The sequence below is a fragment of the Typopeltis vanoorti genome, chromosome 8 (genome assembly GCF_054136105.1).
Source record: "Typopeltis vanoorti isolate ZY-2024b chromosome 8, IOZ_Tvanoo_1.0, whole genome shotgun sequence".
NCBI classification, from domain to species: domain Eukaryota; kingdom Metazoa; phylum Arthropoda; class Arachnida; order Uropygi; family Thelyphonidae; genus Typopeltis; species Typopeltis vanoorti.
In genome coordinates, this window is record NC_143556.1 from 121,850,832 (window position 1) to 121,867,798 (window position 16,967).

At 38.9% G+C, this 16,967-nt stretch overlaps 1 protein-coding gene across 1 annotated transcript in view; it reads left to right on the plus strand.

Annotated features, from left to right (window-relative positions):
* Cubn (Cubilin) overlaps positions 1-16,967 on the plus strand; it is a 2,223,842-nt gene that overhangs the window by 1,207,491 nt on the left and 999,384 nt on the right. The window lies entirely within an intron of this gene.

The window sequence follows — 16,967 nt, forward strand, 5'->3', positions numbered from 1 at the left end:
CTCCCATAAGAAAACAGCATTTGCCAACATGTAAAGATGAGAAAAAAAAAAACAAAGAAAGACAGCACTCAAGTTCTCATTCAAACATTTCATTCTCAGTGGTTATCCAAAAATGAATCTATAAGCTGCTGTTTGCTCTGCACCTAGATGGTTGATGTGATATCAATTCTGTTAAATCAAATTACCATATTACTAAAAGAACACAATATCAGAGTGGCTTATGAACTTTAAAACATTAATCAGTTAAAGTTTTGAAATCAGAGAAAAAAGACCACCTAAGTGACTTTGCCTATAAATGAAAGGAGAAATCTGGTCTTACTTCATATGCATGTACCTTATACTTCAATATGGAATGAGATATTGCTAACATGCTGTATTTAAAAGAATCAAGAAAAGTAATCCACTCACATCATCTTCTTAAGAAAAGCAAAGGATGGATTCTACATTATTATTAATATCTGACCTCCATGGAGTTAAATCACTCATCGCGATAAGTCTATACTCTCTCATGCAAAACATACCCTAAATCCATTCCCAGTTTATGCACTATCACACTTTCAGGCAATGCATTTCATTCACTAATCGCTTTCAATACAAAGCCCGCTACTCGCTTCCCTGCTCACACTCTCCTTCTACAACCCCCCAAAAAATCCAGAAAATATTAAAACCAGCTAATCACAACCCCCCCCCCCCCCCCTTCTTAACAGAGATTACACTAAATCTATCACCATTCCATTTATCTGCAGCATGTCTGTAAAGCTCAAAAATCCGAAAAAAATATGACCTGAATATCTGTTACAAACCACATAAGAAATTGGCATCCCTTATCCAAATTTTCATCAAAGACCAGCCACTTCCCCTAGACCTGCCTGGAGTATACCAAGTTCCTTGCAGCTGTAAACTGTCCTGCTACTTCCAAACAGGCAGGAGAGCTAATATTAAGATATCCGAACACAAAGACTACATCTCTGGTGTCACCAGTACAGCCACTCAGGACTTGCAGACCATGTACTAGATACCCACCACAGAATACTAGAATACTAGTGGAAGAAAGCCACTTTACTACACCGCAGCAAATATAAATATGAAAGATTATTCCTGGAATCAGCCTCAGCTCTAAAAAAACTTCCCAAACTTAACAAATTTGGGTGCATGAGACTGTCCCAATATTTGGTAAGCTTGCATCCTTAGAACATCAGCCCAACAGCTAGGACCAACTTCAGGTGCTTTCTTCAGCCTCATTTGTTCATTGTTAGTGCCTGCGTGCACATATCATAGTTTTTATGTTCCCAGAAGATGGCAATATAACATTGCTGAAATATAGGAAGGTGTTAAAAACTGGTGGCCTGGTGGTAGGAAGACTAGGGGGGGACATCCATGGAAGCTGGGCAAGACTGTGGGTAGAGCTGGGTTTTTTCTTTTAGAGTGGTGAATGAGCGGAATAAGCTGCCCGAGTCTGTTGTGGGTGCTATGACAGTGAATGAGTTCAACGCAAAGTATGACAGATACTGTGTGAATGTCAAATAGTTGTGATGGACATGATGTTTAGGGCCTCCCTCAATGAGTCTGAAGACTCCTTGGAGTCGCCCGTAATAATAATAATAATAATTAAAGTGTTTTAATTAATATTTTAGTATACGTTGTCATTTCCTGAAAAATGTAAAGTCAGTCAATATTGCAATAATTGAAATCATCCAAAGTAAGCATTATTCATCCAAAGGTAAGCAAAGGGTGATTGTTAGATCACCTTTCCTTACTCACTAAGTAAAGTTGCATTTCTATACATTTTTAAGATGTGAGCTGGTTTCTAAAAAAAATTTGGAAAAAAGTTTTTCCAAAAATTATCTAAACTGCATAGAGGATTCATTACTACATGAATCATATTTTTCTGTGTTGAACATTTAAAATTTAGCATCAAATTTTACCATAACTCCATGCTCTTCTATTTATAGACAGCCAATACTTTAGAACACTGTGGAAGCTACTGATCATTTGAATTATGAAACCTGATCAGTTGATTTTGTAAAAATTCTTTTGTTTTTGTAAAAATTTATTTAAAAAATGATGGTAATATGATAATAACCTTTGACATTTGCAAAGGGTAATTTGATAAATTGCCTTTACCAATGTCATTTTAAAAATACATCTCAGAAAAAGTACCTATCTTGATCTGATCTGATCTCTACCTGTTTTCCCCTATTTATAAGGTTCTGCAGTTTCACACAATTATTTTATTATTTATTACTTTAATTTTGTGGCACCTCTAAGGAGTCCGAAGACTCATCAAGGAAGGACACCCAATCTATAGCTCTCCATCTCCACTACCACACCAAACCTCTACTACCAACATCATCAACATCTGTGTTAGGTTTTTTTTGGCCGGCCTGGTTTGCCGAGTGGTTAGAATATCTTCTCTCCAGCCAAAAGGCTGCAGGTTCAAATCCTAAAATGGCATGGATGTTTGTGATTATCTCTGGAAATACTAGTGGTGGGGGTGGGTGGTATATGGCATTGGTGTAGTTGCAGTTAGTTGTAGTTGGTGGGTTTAGTGGTGAAGACAAAGTTGTAGAGTAGGTTCCCACCCTCGATGAGTCTTTGGATTCCATAAAGGTGTCACATAATATAATAATAATAATAATAATAATAATTAAAACTAGATGATCAGATCTGCACATATTAATTCAGGTTTGGTCTGATCAAAACACATATGGAAAGCATTCTCTCTATTTTTGATTCTTTCTCCTCTTGCTCTGCTTATAACACATATATGTCATCATGATAATATGTCAGTTGGAACTTGATCACTTGTATGAAGATCCCTAACCACCTCCTCTTCTTTTGGTACTATCAAAACAGTTTGTTTATTGGAGGCTATAAGAGCATTTGAAAGAGTCCAATATTTGTTTCTACAAAAGGAGCATTTCTAGATTATCTAATCATTATTCCAGCTATGGTACTTAATATATGCCGTAGGTTTCAAATTATTTCTGAGTGATAGTTAAAAAAAAAATAGAGGGTTATTATCTAATCCTAGCTTCTTGTTGTTCTTGTTTTCTGTTTCCTAAACTATACTGACTGAAATAATTGCTTCTCAGAAAGATCAGAAATTCCTTCTCATAATTATAATTGGCTGAGTTGCCCTTACATCCAGTTTACAATATAGCAGTTCATCTCCAGGTGGACAGATTGACCATGTATGATCATGTGTAAAGAGTGATGCCACTGGACAGTGGGCAACTGGAAACGTCTGATTTGGAGTGATGAATCACGCTTTACCATGTGGTACATTTACCATGTGGCACATCGATGAGAGGGTCTGGGTGTGGCTAATGCCTGGAGAATGATTCCTACAAGCTTGTGTAGTGCCAACAGTCAAATTTGGAGGAGGTGGCATTACAGTGTGTGTGTGGGGGGGGGATTCATGGAATGGACTTTGCCTTGTTGAAAAACTACACAGAAATCTAAATACAGAAGGATGTAAAGACATTTGGACTCATTGTGTACTGTATTTGATAGAAGATCAGTTCAGTGATGACTATTGTCTATATCAGCATGACAATTTTACATAAATAGACCATAAAGCAAGGTCTGTGAGGGAATGGTTTGTGGACAATAACATTCCAGAAATGGACTGGCCGGCCCCGGAGCTCTGACCTGAATTCCATAGAACACCTTTGGAATGAATTAGAATGCTGACTTTGCTCCTGACCCCAATTACTCACATCACAAGCTGCTCTGGATACAGCTCTTCAGGAAGAATGGGCTGCCATTAATCCAGAGATGTACCAACACCTGGTTGAAAGTCTCCCTGGCAGAGTTAGAGCTGTCCTAGAAGCAAAGGGTAGATCCACCCGATATTAATGTTATTACTGGAAAGTGTGTCAGAGGGAAAGTCTGTTTACAGTTTCGAGTAGGTGTCTGGATACTTTGGATCAGATGGTGTATATATGTGTGTGTGTTGACAGCCTATATTTCTACCCACTGCCTTTCCCATTGAGGGAGATTTTGGATCTACTACTCCCATAGAGTGACCTAGTATATATTGGGGACGTGGACAATCAAAAACATCCATGCCTATGCAGGATTCGAACCTGCAACCTCTTGGCTGGAGAGCGGATATGCTAACCACTTGGGCCAACAAGGCCAGCTATATATATCATCATCTTCATCATCATCATCATCATCAAATTCCTGCCATGTACCCTCAAGGGGTGTACAGGATATAATAGTACAACATGAAAAAAATTACATCATTACTAACTTCCTATCTATAATTTTCCTCCAAATCAGTCTGTTACTTGTCAAGACTCCAACATTATCAGATCCTATATTTCTATCGTCTAAGGCACTTTGTACATTATCAATCCACCTATATCTTGGTCTTCCACTGGGTCGTTTTGCTGCCAACCTGGCAGAGAACACTTGTTTTGCTAATCTTTCTTCGCCCATTCTGTTTAGGTGACCATACCACCTGAGATTAGCTCTGCTAACACATTCCTGGATGTTGACAATGTCAAGTTCTTTCCTAATATCCTTGTTTTTAATATGATATTGCCAATGAAGCCATCTATTCACGCTTATAATCTTTTTTAGGACTCTCATATCTGCGGTCTCTAGTCTTTGGTCAAGTGTTTTACTTCTGACCCAACTCTCAGATCCATAACTTAAAACTGGTGTGAACACTATCTTGTGTACAGCTAATTTAGTGTTCTGACTAATTTCTCTCTTATTCCATATGAATTTATTCAATTGACTTCCTACCATTCCAGCTTTGCTGATTCTGTTGTCTATTTCTATATTTAATTTACCATCTTCACTAAAAATCGTGCCTAAGTAGCTGAAATGTTTCACTTGTTCCACAGGTTCTCCATTCACAACACAGTTGACATTTTCAATGATTCTGCCTATTTTCATTGTCTTTGTCTTTTTATTGCTGACCTCCATACCATATCTTTTACAACAGCTATTCAATTTAGTCAGAGAATCTTTCAGACTTGTAGCGGATTTATTTAGAAGTATAACATCATCCGCATAAAGCAAAGAGCTGACATTAACATCTCCAATTTTGATATCATGTTTAATACCACTTTCCTTCGTAATGTGATTCATATAGATAATGAATAACAGAGGGGATAATGTACATCCCTGTCTCACACCAGATTTAACATTAAACCATCTTCCTGTACTTCCTTCAATTCTAACTGCTGACTAACAACTCAAATAAAGACTAAGCATTGCTTGATATAATGCCCCATTGACACCATATAACTGTAACGTGTTGAATAGCTTCTATCTTGGCACCTTGTCATATGCCTTTTCCAAATCGACAAAACTTAAATACAGATCTCTGTTATATTCCCATGCTTTCTCGACTATTTGTCGTAAAGTGAAAATCTGAACCTGACAGCCTCTATTTGGCCTGAATCCAGCTTGTTGTTCACCAAGCTTTTCTTCCACATTTCTTCTCAACCGTTTCTCAAGTATACTTGCATAGATCTTGCCAGAAACACTCAGTAGGGAAATACCTCTGAAATTCTCACATTCAGTTTTTATTTCCCTTTTTATATATGGGTACTATGAGGGCTCTACTCCAATCATCGTGAATTCTTCCCTCTGTCCAGGCTTTCTGAACTATGCAGTGCAGCCACTGTAAGACTCTTATACCACCATACATCAGCATTTCTCGTCGAATATTATTATTATTATTATTATTATTAAACAAGACCTCATGGAGTTAAAGACTCATCTAGGAGATCCTTTTATCTCACACACATCTCATCATACCGTGTCTTAAACACATTCAAACTCCTTGCAGACACTACACTCTCAGTTAAGGCATTTCAATCACTCACAACTCTGCACGAAAAAAACCTGCCTCTCACTCCCCTACTCACACCCTCTTTATACAGTTTCCAGGGATGACCTCTGGTTCTCCCCTGATCTCCCACTATTCTCTGTAGAACTTCTCCACCATTGATCCTATAACAACCCCTTACCAACTTGTAGGTCTCTATCATATCTCCCCTCTTCCTTCTCTCCACTAGACTCTGCAAATTGCATCTTTTCAATCTTTCCTCATACTCGTTATTCCAGAGGTCAGAAACAACCTTAGTCAGTTGCCTTTGGACTCTTTCCAACATCTCTTCATCCTTCTGAAAACCAAGTGACGAAATCTGGGCACAATAGACCATGTGTGGCCTAATCAAAGCCTTATACAATGGAACAAGAATCTCCCTACTTCTACACGTCAGTGACCTCTGCATCATTCCCAGAAGTCTTTGTGTTGTCTTCACAATTTTGGCGATGTGTTCCCTAAATTTTATATCACCATCCACTATCACCCCCATATCTCCCATTTCCTCTACTTCCAACAATATATTCTCACCAAGCATAAATTCTGCATCCCATCCTTGTTTTCCAAATTTTAAAACCCTACATTTTGCAACATTGAACTCACATCCCCATTTGCTTTCCCAATCACTCAATTTATTCATGTCTTCCTGCAAGGCCACAACATCTGCACTACTCATCATGGTTCGTCCCAACCCTGCATCATCTGCAAACAACTGAATATCTCCATACAAATCCTCGCCAATATCATCAATATACAAGTTAAATAGTAATGGCCCCAAAACAGACCCCTGAGGCACTCCACCAGTGACTTTCCCTTTCCCGGATATTGCACCCCATACATAACCCGGTGATACCCATCAGACAGCCAATCTCCAATCCAATGCATTATTCCAATATCCAACCCCATCTGCTCCAGTTTGACCGTCAACTTATCATGAGGTATTCTATCAAAAGCTTTTGCAAAATCCAAGTATATTAATGTGTATCCCTCCCCTCTGTCGAAGGAAGCAGTCACCCCATCGCAATAAGTAAGTGGATTACCAAAACATGACCTCCCTCTAGCAAATCCATGCCATCCATCAAAGACCATACCGTTGTTGTCAACCCAACCCTGGATCCAAGTTCTCACAAACCTCTTCAACAACTCAACCACAACACCTGACACACAGATAGGCCCACAGTGTTATGCTTGAGTTCGATCACCTCCCTTATGAAGTGGCACAATCTTGCCCTCCCTCCACTTGCCCTTCCTTAGGAACTTGACCAAGTGTAAGACTCGTATTAAAAAAATATGTCAAAGCAGGTGTCAACTCTCTGGCACATTCCCCCAGAATATGCGGTGTTATAACATCAAGTTCCACAGCCTCATTTACATCCTGTTTACTCATCTCCCCAAACACCTCTTGTTCACTTACAGTCACTCTCCTTCCATCAACCGCTCTCAAACTCTCCATTAAGTCACATTCTCAAGATTGAAAGAGCTTTATGAACTGCTCATTAAGTATCTCCACCACACATTCTACAACAGCTGTCTTTATGCCATTTCCTCCAATCAGTGTCATCCTTCCATAATCATTCTTTCTTTTGCTGGCTACATATCGAAATAACTCCCTAGGTCCTTTTTGGCTTCATTAGTCCACTGCTGTTCATACCTCTCTTTAGCTACTCTCACCAACCAAGTCACCCTCCTTGCCTGGTGTTTGTAAACCTCATGAAATTGGTTACTTCCACTTCTCTTATGCTGCCTCCACAATGTCCTTTTTCTCTGTATTGCATGCTTAATCTCTTTATTAATCCATCTCACACCTACCTTATTTAACCTTCTCACCCATGGTATACATTTAGACATTGCATCTACTAAATAGTTTTTGAAAATCCCTCAAGCTGCATTGATCTCTTTTCCAGCTAACTCCTCATTCCATGCTACACCCGCAAGCTGTCTCCGGAGCGCTTCATAATCACCCCCCCCCCTTGTAGTTCCACATATACCCTTTTTTTCACAGGGGTCCTTGCACTGCTGGCAACCACCCAGGTAATCACCTCATGGTCACTTTCACCAATTGCTGAATGATTTGACACCTCATTGATGATTACATCCGCCGATGAGATGACCAAATCCAAAACCCTTAATCCTCGTGTGCCCTCTGTTACATACTGTCTGAGGTAGTTATCCCTCAAAAACTCAAGAAACTCATTTTCTTTACTTCCAGTTGCTATCTCTTCATTCTAGTCTATATTGCCATAATTAAAATCACCCATAATGATCACCCTTTTCTTATTTGCTTGGCTTATTTGACTATACATTTCACTATCACCACCATCCACATTACCAGTTCTATAACAACATCCCACCATGTATTTGATTCTATTCACCTCTATCTCACACCATACTGCCTCAAAACCACTGGCACTATTTCCCTCTTGCATCTCAACCTTGTATGGACATAACTCTTTCTCTATCATCAATAGCACTCCCCCCTCCCTTTTTACCCCTTCTATCCTCACGAAACACATCATACCTTTCCATCTCTATTCCTGTTATGTCATCGTCATCTAACCATGTCTCACTTATTCCGACAACTTTGGGTGAACAGATGCAATTAGTGAAACCATTTCATCTGCCTTGTTTCTTATACTTCTAGCATTGGTATACAAACACAACAACTCATTTCTGGATCTACAGCTAGTTCCACTTATACCACTCATCTAGTGAGTGGTATCATCAAGAGATCTTGATGATACCACTCATGAATATCTCTCCATGCTGGACTGGGGCCATTTCCCTTTCTGTTTCTTTATTTCAGAACCCTTTGCAATTCCATCTGTTTCCTCTTGATCCCTGGTTATCCCATTACTTTCCTGCCTACAAATGCTCTCACCTTCTCTTGGAGCATCCACCTTTCTCACGCTGTGTACCCCTGTCCACCCTGAGCCTCCCTGTTTCCCTGCTCCTCTTGCACACCCATTCTCTCATTTCCTATGCTCATACCACTCACTTCCCCATTCATTTCCACTTCTTCAATCTCTCCTCTCTTACTCTCCTGCTCTTCCACATCACTCCCCTCTCGATCTGATTCATTCACTCTATTCACTTCTCTACTTTCCAGCAGCAGCCTCTCCAAGCGACACACACCATAACCACTCAAATGCAGTCCATCGCTCCCATAGAGCTCACTTTGTCCCTCAAATTCATTCCACAGATTAACAAACTGTACTGCCATCTCCTCACACATTTCAACCAGCATATCATTCATAATCCTTGCTCTCCGCCTCATTTCACCACAATCATACCTAGGCAACTCACTGAATACCCTTCCTGTCACACTATTCTCTTTTATCTTTCCAAGCAGTCTCCTGACATTCATTTTGACACACTCTTTGTTCTCTCTCAAATCATTTGTACCAATTAATACAATTAACTCTTTTGCTTGCTTCCGCCTCATATTCAATGCCTCAATCACTCTACTTATTTTACCGCCTGGAATACATACCTTGTGCATTTCATCCTCTAGCACACCTTTAATAATGAAGTCGCTCGCTCATCTTTCGTTAACTCTTTCTTGCCATCATGATTTATCATCATATCATGACATATCATCTACTCCTGCTGTCTTTCCACATTTAAAGCCTTTGATGGCTTTTTCTACTCCAAGTATGGTTATGTATTCCTGACTGCATGCCTGGTCAGTGTTTTTTACCACTGTACTGTCATCACTGCTTGTTTCATTTAGCAGTTTTTCAAAGTAATTACTCCATACTTCAAGGATTTCCTTTTTTCCCATTTTCATGTCACCTTTATCATCTGTAACTCCTTTTACAGCACTCTTTCCTCCATTCCTAAGCTTCTTCAACAACCTCCAGAATATTTTGCCACCTTCTTCATATTTATTTTCTATATTCTTGCCAAAGTCCTCCTATGACTTTTGTTTAGCTAGTTTTACACACTCTTTAGCATTCTTCCGTTTCTCTCTGTATTCTCTAAGAGCACAAGCTGACTTATTTAACAGGAACTTTTGATATCCTTTCTTCTTTTCCTTCACTTCCTCTTTAACCTCCTGTGTCCACCATGGAGTTCTGATTTTTCTATCCTTGCAGACAACCTCACCACATGTCTCTCTGACTGAATCTCCACGGTTTGGTTGCTGTCCTCAAACTCTCATTTTTTTTTCGATAATCTTTGTGTGTTTTAGTCTACAGTTCACATCTGAGAGCTGCTCAACTTTAATTCACTTTAAAACTTTCTTACATGTTATTCTTTTCAATATGAAATTCAATTTTATCCTGCTCAAGACTAAATAGTGATCACTTCCAATTTTAAATCCTCTGTACACTCTGGTGTCCTGCACCAGGGAGAAAACATCACTATCAACAATAACAATAACAATCAATGAGACTTTTCTTATTCCTTGCCTCTTCTCTCCATGTGAATTTTTGCACATTTTTATGTTGGAACATGGTGTTAGTAATAACCAGTCCATGTCCTGAGCAGAAATCCAACAGATATTTGCCATTATTATTTGCTTTGTTCTTTTCTCCAAATTTTCCCAAAATATTTTTGTATGTCTCACAATCATTTCCTACTCTGCTATTTAGATCCCCCAACAAGGACCAACTTTTCCTTTTTCATTGTGTCAGTTGCTTTTTCTAAAGCATCGGAAAATTCCTCCACTTCTACCTTAGTAGAACCTTCTGTGGGACCATAGGCACAAATAAGTCTCATTGTCCAGTTCCCCATTCTCATATTTGCCCACATTACTCTACTTGAGACTGACTGCCATTCAAGAAGATTAGCCTCGTATTTTGTGTTGATTACTATGGCTACTCCTTCTTTTCCTTGATTGTCATTGCCTGAATATAACAGTTTTGTATTTATTGCTCAGAAAGATATCACCAGTTTTTGTCTTTTTTGTTTCAGTCACCCCTATTATGTCGATCTGGTACTTATCTAATTGCTCAGCTAGTTCCATTTCTTTGCCATTCAGGCTTTTTATGTTGATAGTACCGATCTTTAACTCTGGTGATGTTGAGTTGGGGTTTGTTTTCAGCTTAGTTCCAGTAGCTGACTTTTCGCTGTTCGCCCTGTTTCCCTGGCGAAAACAATGGGGGCCTTGTTTAACCTGGTGACGCCCCAGCCAGCATGAAATTTTGTCATGTTGTACCATCATTTTTTATTTTGGTTTAACCAATAAGAATACAATTTGGTCGGCTAAATCCCAAATTGCCAGCCCATCCTCGTTCGTTCAGTATCCAAGTAGATACTCAACAGGGTGCACCACGAGAAAGTGAGGATTGGACATTAGGTCAGAAGCCCTTGTCGGTTCTCCACATTCCTTTAAAGGCTATGTGGAGGTCTCTTCTCAGTTATACAGCTTTGACCCTTAAGCACCCCATATATATATATATATATATATATATATGTGTGTAGAAAGTTTTTGACTTTGGGTATATACTATGTTAAAGATACCAAGCAATTTTATAAGCTAGGTTTTAAAATTTTTTTCCATGTAAGGAACCAGACAAGTAAGTCAAGTTTGCACCTGAATATAGTTCAAGTCTGAGGTAACTCATGGTAAAGGTGGAGTAAGCTCTGATCCCTTTCCTTAGTATTTTCCTCTAATGCAAAGCAAATCCCCTTGCGGAGATGTATAATGCTCTGCATTAAAGGCAAGGGCCATTACCCAGACCAGTTTCGACCTTTATTGAGGTCTTGTCAGTAGATGCCAGACCCACAAAATGCCAAGGTTGCAGTAATCAGAGCTTACTCCACCTTTACCACGAGTTGCCTCAGACTTGAACTACTCATGTGCAAACTTGACTTACTTGGGAAAAAGGTTTAAAACCTAGCTTGTAAAATTGCTTGGTATCTTTAACATAGTATATACCCAAGGTAAAAAACTTTCTACATCTTACTCTCATCCAGAGAGTTTTATTTAATAAGGTCAAAGCACCTTGTGGGAACTTGTTTACATAAAATTTATAAGCTCTGCATTACTTCAACCTTGGCATTTTTTGGGTCTGACTCCTACTGGTGAGACCTCAATAAAGGTCGAAACCGGTCTGGGTAGGGGCCCTTGCCTTTAATGCATAGCATCATACATCTCCGCAAGGGGATGTGCTTTGCATTAGGGGAAAATATTAAGGAAAGTGATCGGAACTTACTCCACCTTTACCACGAGTTGCCTCAGACTTGAACTATGTTCAGGCACAAACTTGACTTACTTGTCTGTTTGCTTATTTGGGAAAAAGGATTAAAACCTAGCTTGTAAAATTGCCTTGGCTGAGAGATGTATATTTGAAACAGATTAAATTATTAGAAATCGAGAAATAAAATTAGAAACACTATTTTAATTTAAATAAATTGCGCAACTACTGCGCTTTATTTGAACACAACTTCTTAGAAGTCTTCATCGTGTGCATAACATGAGTAAAATCTCCAACAAATATTGTGTGAGTAAATCTCTACCTTAAAACACTAACATATTAACATTCGAAGGTGTTCTGTGTATCTCTTCATTGTTGGGAGTGTGCATGCCTGTGAGATCTCCTGAACACCAAAGTTGGATAGCAGTGCAATGAGAGTCCAAGAGATTATAACTGAGGTTGGTGTTAAGATGTACTGGATTGAGGACAGTGTCTTTAGATTCTGCAATTTTTCTTTCCAGTTAATCAGAGTACCAAAAACGTGTTCCATTTAGTTCCACTTAACTAGGTAGCTGATAGAGATTTCATCGTTAGCATCAGCAGAATTGAGGATGTGGTAAGACAGAGTGCTGGCTCTAGTTCTGCTGTGTGTGTGTGTGTGTGTGTGTGTGTGTGTGTGTGTGTGTGTGTGTGTGTGTGTGTGTGTGTGTGTGTGTGTGTGTGTGTGTGATGTCTCTTTTATGTTCTTCTAACTTGATGGATTTTCTGTCTGGCCAAAATAAGGCATTTTGCAGATGCAACAAACACAGTAAACACCAGGATATTTTTTTGCACATACTGAGTTAGGAATATAGCTTGAGTAGATGAAGGAAAGAATTTCGGATGTTATATTTCTTGAGAACTTTAGATAACTTAGGCAAAACAGAACTGATATATGGTAGGGATATATAGCTTTATTCTTATTTCTATCTTCAATGTGGCAAGGAGGTGTATTGAATAGTAGCTTTGTAACTTTGTTTTGAATAACCATTTTGCTGAAGGTTGTAAGAAGAAACTGAAGCTCTTTGTTGATATCCTCTTCTTCACATATAAGGAAGCCAGCACATTTGCCTAGTGTAGATATAATTCCAATTTTTGAATTGGATAGTGATGGGACTGTTTGTGGAGATATCGACTGGTGTGAGTAGGTTTTCTGTAAATGGAGATTTCAGTTTATAAGATACATGAGTGATATATTATAGATGCCAATCAATTATATTCTTGATTTATTCCTTTATCCAAGTGTAAGCCAAGTTTCACGTAAAGTAACTTCATGACTGGGCAACTTGTATATAGAGACTGATGGCATAAATGATGTAGTGCTATATATATAGAAGAAAAGCAAGTATTTGAAGAATTGGAAGTGAAAGAATCTGAGATATATCATATGTTAATTCCGTTAGATGTTAATAGGACTGTTGAAATGGATTATATATGCACCACGTATTCTTAAGGAATATTCAAAACAGTTAGCTATGCCCTTGACCTGGTTATTTGATGCAAGAGTTGCAATGGGTAGGGTTCCTAAGGAGTGGAAAGAAGGCAGAATACTACCAATCCACAAGCATGGTTATAGGACAGAAGCATCAAATCATAGAACTATCTATATAACTGCAGTTGTAGTTAAGGTGTTGGAGAGAATGGTTAGGAAGAGAATACAGGATTGGGTTGACGGACATTTCATTCTTCATGATGGTGAGCATGGATTTATTTATAAGAGGGTAGGTCTTGATTTGGCAATTTACTTGCATTTTATGATGTGGTTACGAATATGATAGATACGGGAAAATCATTAACCATTCTTGAACTTTGCAAAAGTGTTTGTTAGATTACCATATGATAAGTACAAGCTGAAGAAGATGTGAATAGATAGCATGCTGGAATAGATAGATGGATTGGAGTATAATAAATTTAGTTTAATTCTTTATCCAATTGTGAACAAACAAAGTTTGCGCCTGAAAGTATCTTCAGGACTGGGGTAAGGTGGTACAACACCAGAGCACTCCTTGCAAAGGTGGAGCAAGCCACCAACACTCCTATCTCAGTATCTCCCATAATGCAAAACACATCTCCCTGCGGATATGTCTAATGTTATGCATTAAGGGAAAGGCCACAACCCAGACTAGTTTCGACCTTTATTGAGGTCTCTTCAGTGGGAGCCAGGCCCAAGTGGAGATACCAGGCAGAAGCATTAGCAGGTCATCTCCACCTATAGAAGTTGACAAATGATGTGCCACCCTTTTTTTTTTTAATAAATTACTCTGGGTTTAGAGAAAAATGTTGAAAGTTTATTTTTCACTTGGTTAGAGTATGATAAATTTAGTTTAAGTCCTGAAGATACTTTCAGGAGCAAACTTTTTTGCTCACACTTGGATAAAGGATTAAACTAAATTTATTATACTCTAACCAAGTGAAAAATAAACTTTCAAGATGGATTGGAGATTGGCTCTTTGATCAATACCAGCAATTTGTGTATGATGAATTTGACAAAATCGTACCAACCTGGTGCGACCATAAAGGATGTAACTGAGTCTATTAGAGAGCAAAAGGAAAGGGTGAAAGAAATGATTATTGTGGCAGGTACAAATGATTTGAAAGGAGATAAAATGGAAATGATAGAAGACCTGAATGAATTGTTTGAGGTAGCAAAAGAAAAGAGTGAGAGAGTTAGAATGATTAGTCTTTTGCCACAGTATGACAGTAAAATGTTTAAAAGAAGGGCCATAATTGCAAATGACTTTATGTGTGGGTTATGTATGACGAGTGGTGTGGAATTTGTGAATGTGTGGAATGAGTTCGATGGATGAAAGGATCTATATAAGATGGATGGCTTGCATTTGAATGGTTATGGTGTAAGGAGACTTGAGAAAGTGTTGCTGAATGTAGTGGATATGCAAATTCAGGGAAACTAGATTTATTAAGGGGGGAGGGTAGATATACAGTCCTTAGTGAGGCAGTAGAATGTATGAATGAATATAATATGCCCGATCGAATAAGGACAACAAATCAGAGTGGGATAGTTAATATAAGGCATCAAGGTAGGGTTGGGGCTAATGGTGGTCTTAAATTCATGCTAGGAGTATTAGGAACAAGAAGGAAGAATTTTTGGCCTTGGTTGGCACTTCAGACCACAGGTTATTGGTATTAGTGAATCATGGCTGATTGTCGATGATATAGCTAGTGGGATTCAATGTGATATAGTGTGTTCAGGAATGACAGGGAGAATAAAATGGAGGGAGGAGTATTGTTAATGATAACTGATGAGCTACAGCCAAGGAGTAATAGAAGTTGAATTGCAGGATAGAGAAAAGAGCACATTTGAGGCCATTTGGTGTGAGATTGTGGCTAGCAGAACTAAATATACAATTGGGTGCTGCTATAGACCAGGTGATGGAAAAGATGGTGGTGACAGTATACACAAGCAAATAGTCTAAGGAGGGTAATTATTATGGGAGATTTCAACTATGGTAGTATTGATTGGAGTGAGGAGAGGACACATGGGAGGAAGGAATAGGATTTTATGCAGTCATTAAGGGATAACTATCTGCGACAGTTATGTAATGGAAATGCTAGTGGTCAGAGAGTGTTTGACCTAGTAATTGCATCTGAGGATTTGGCTGTAACAAATATGACCACATTGCCACCAATTGGTGAGAGTGATCATAGGGTGTTGTCTTGGGAGGTTGCTAAAGGTGTGAAATTTTCAATTAAGACAGGGTACATGTGGAATTATCGGGCTGGAAAGTATGACAAGCTTAGGAGTTTGATTGGTTCAGTGCCATGGCATGTACAACTGCAAGGACTAGAAGTTGATAGTGCATGGGAGGCAGTTAAGAAGTGTTTGCATGAAGCAATGGCTGACTGTTTACCTAGAGTCCGAATAATAAATCAAGTAGGGGTTAAATGGATGAATAACACCATTAAGCTTGAGCTGCAAAAAAAGAAACAACTATGGAGGGAATTTAAGGAGAAAGGTGACCGGCAGGCACATGAACGGTATAAAGCGCAGGCCAGAAGGTTAATGAGTGTGGTAAGAAAAGCAAAAAAGAATTACAAAAGAACATTGGCCATGCAGTCTAAAGAGAATCCTAAACAGTGTTTTAGATATGTAGCAAGTAAAAGGAAAAATGTACATAGCAGAATGATTTTAAAGAATGCTGATCGGAGGGAGGTAACTGAATCAGTTGATATAGTTGAGTTACTTAGTGAGCACTTTGCAAGTATATATCAACCAGGTGGTGACATTGCAGAAACGAATAAACCAGTAGATTATACAGGAATTGTGGTGAATGAAGTGGAGGTGAGTAGTCTATTGCATAAACCAGTCAATACATTCATGGGATTAGATGGTATACCAGCTCGTGTCGTACGTCAGTACCCTTGACCATTTTGTGGAATTTGAGTCTCGAGTCTGGATTAGTTCCAAGGGGGTGGAGAGAGGGGAAAATAGTTCTACTGCATAAAGGTGGTTCCAAGACTGCTGTTGTAAATTACCGACCGATTAGCATATCAGGAATCATTGTCAAGGTCTTAGAGAAATTAGTGAAGAAAAGAATACAGGATTGGATAGATGAAAATGGGATATTGTATGGGGACAACATGGTTTTGTGAAGGGTAGATCATGCCTCAGTAACTTGCTCATGTTTTATAAATCAGTGACGGCTGAACTGGATAAGGGTAATGGGTTTACAGTGATGCTCCTGGACCTTGCCAAGGCCTTTGACAGGATACTACATGGAACCCTAATCAGTAAACTGGAGCAGATGGGGATAGATATCGGGATGGTGAGATGGATAGGAGGGTGGTTGAAGGAGAGATACCAGACAGCGGTTTATTCAGGAGTGGAGTCTCAAAGACGGCTTGTGACTAGTGGTGTGCCACAGGGCTCTTTTCTTGGACCACTGCTTTTCAATTTGTTCATCAATGATATAGGA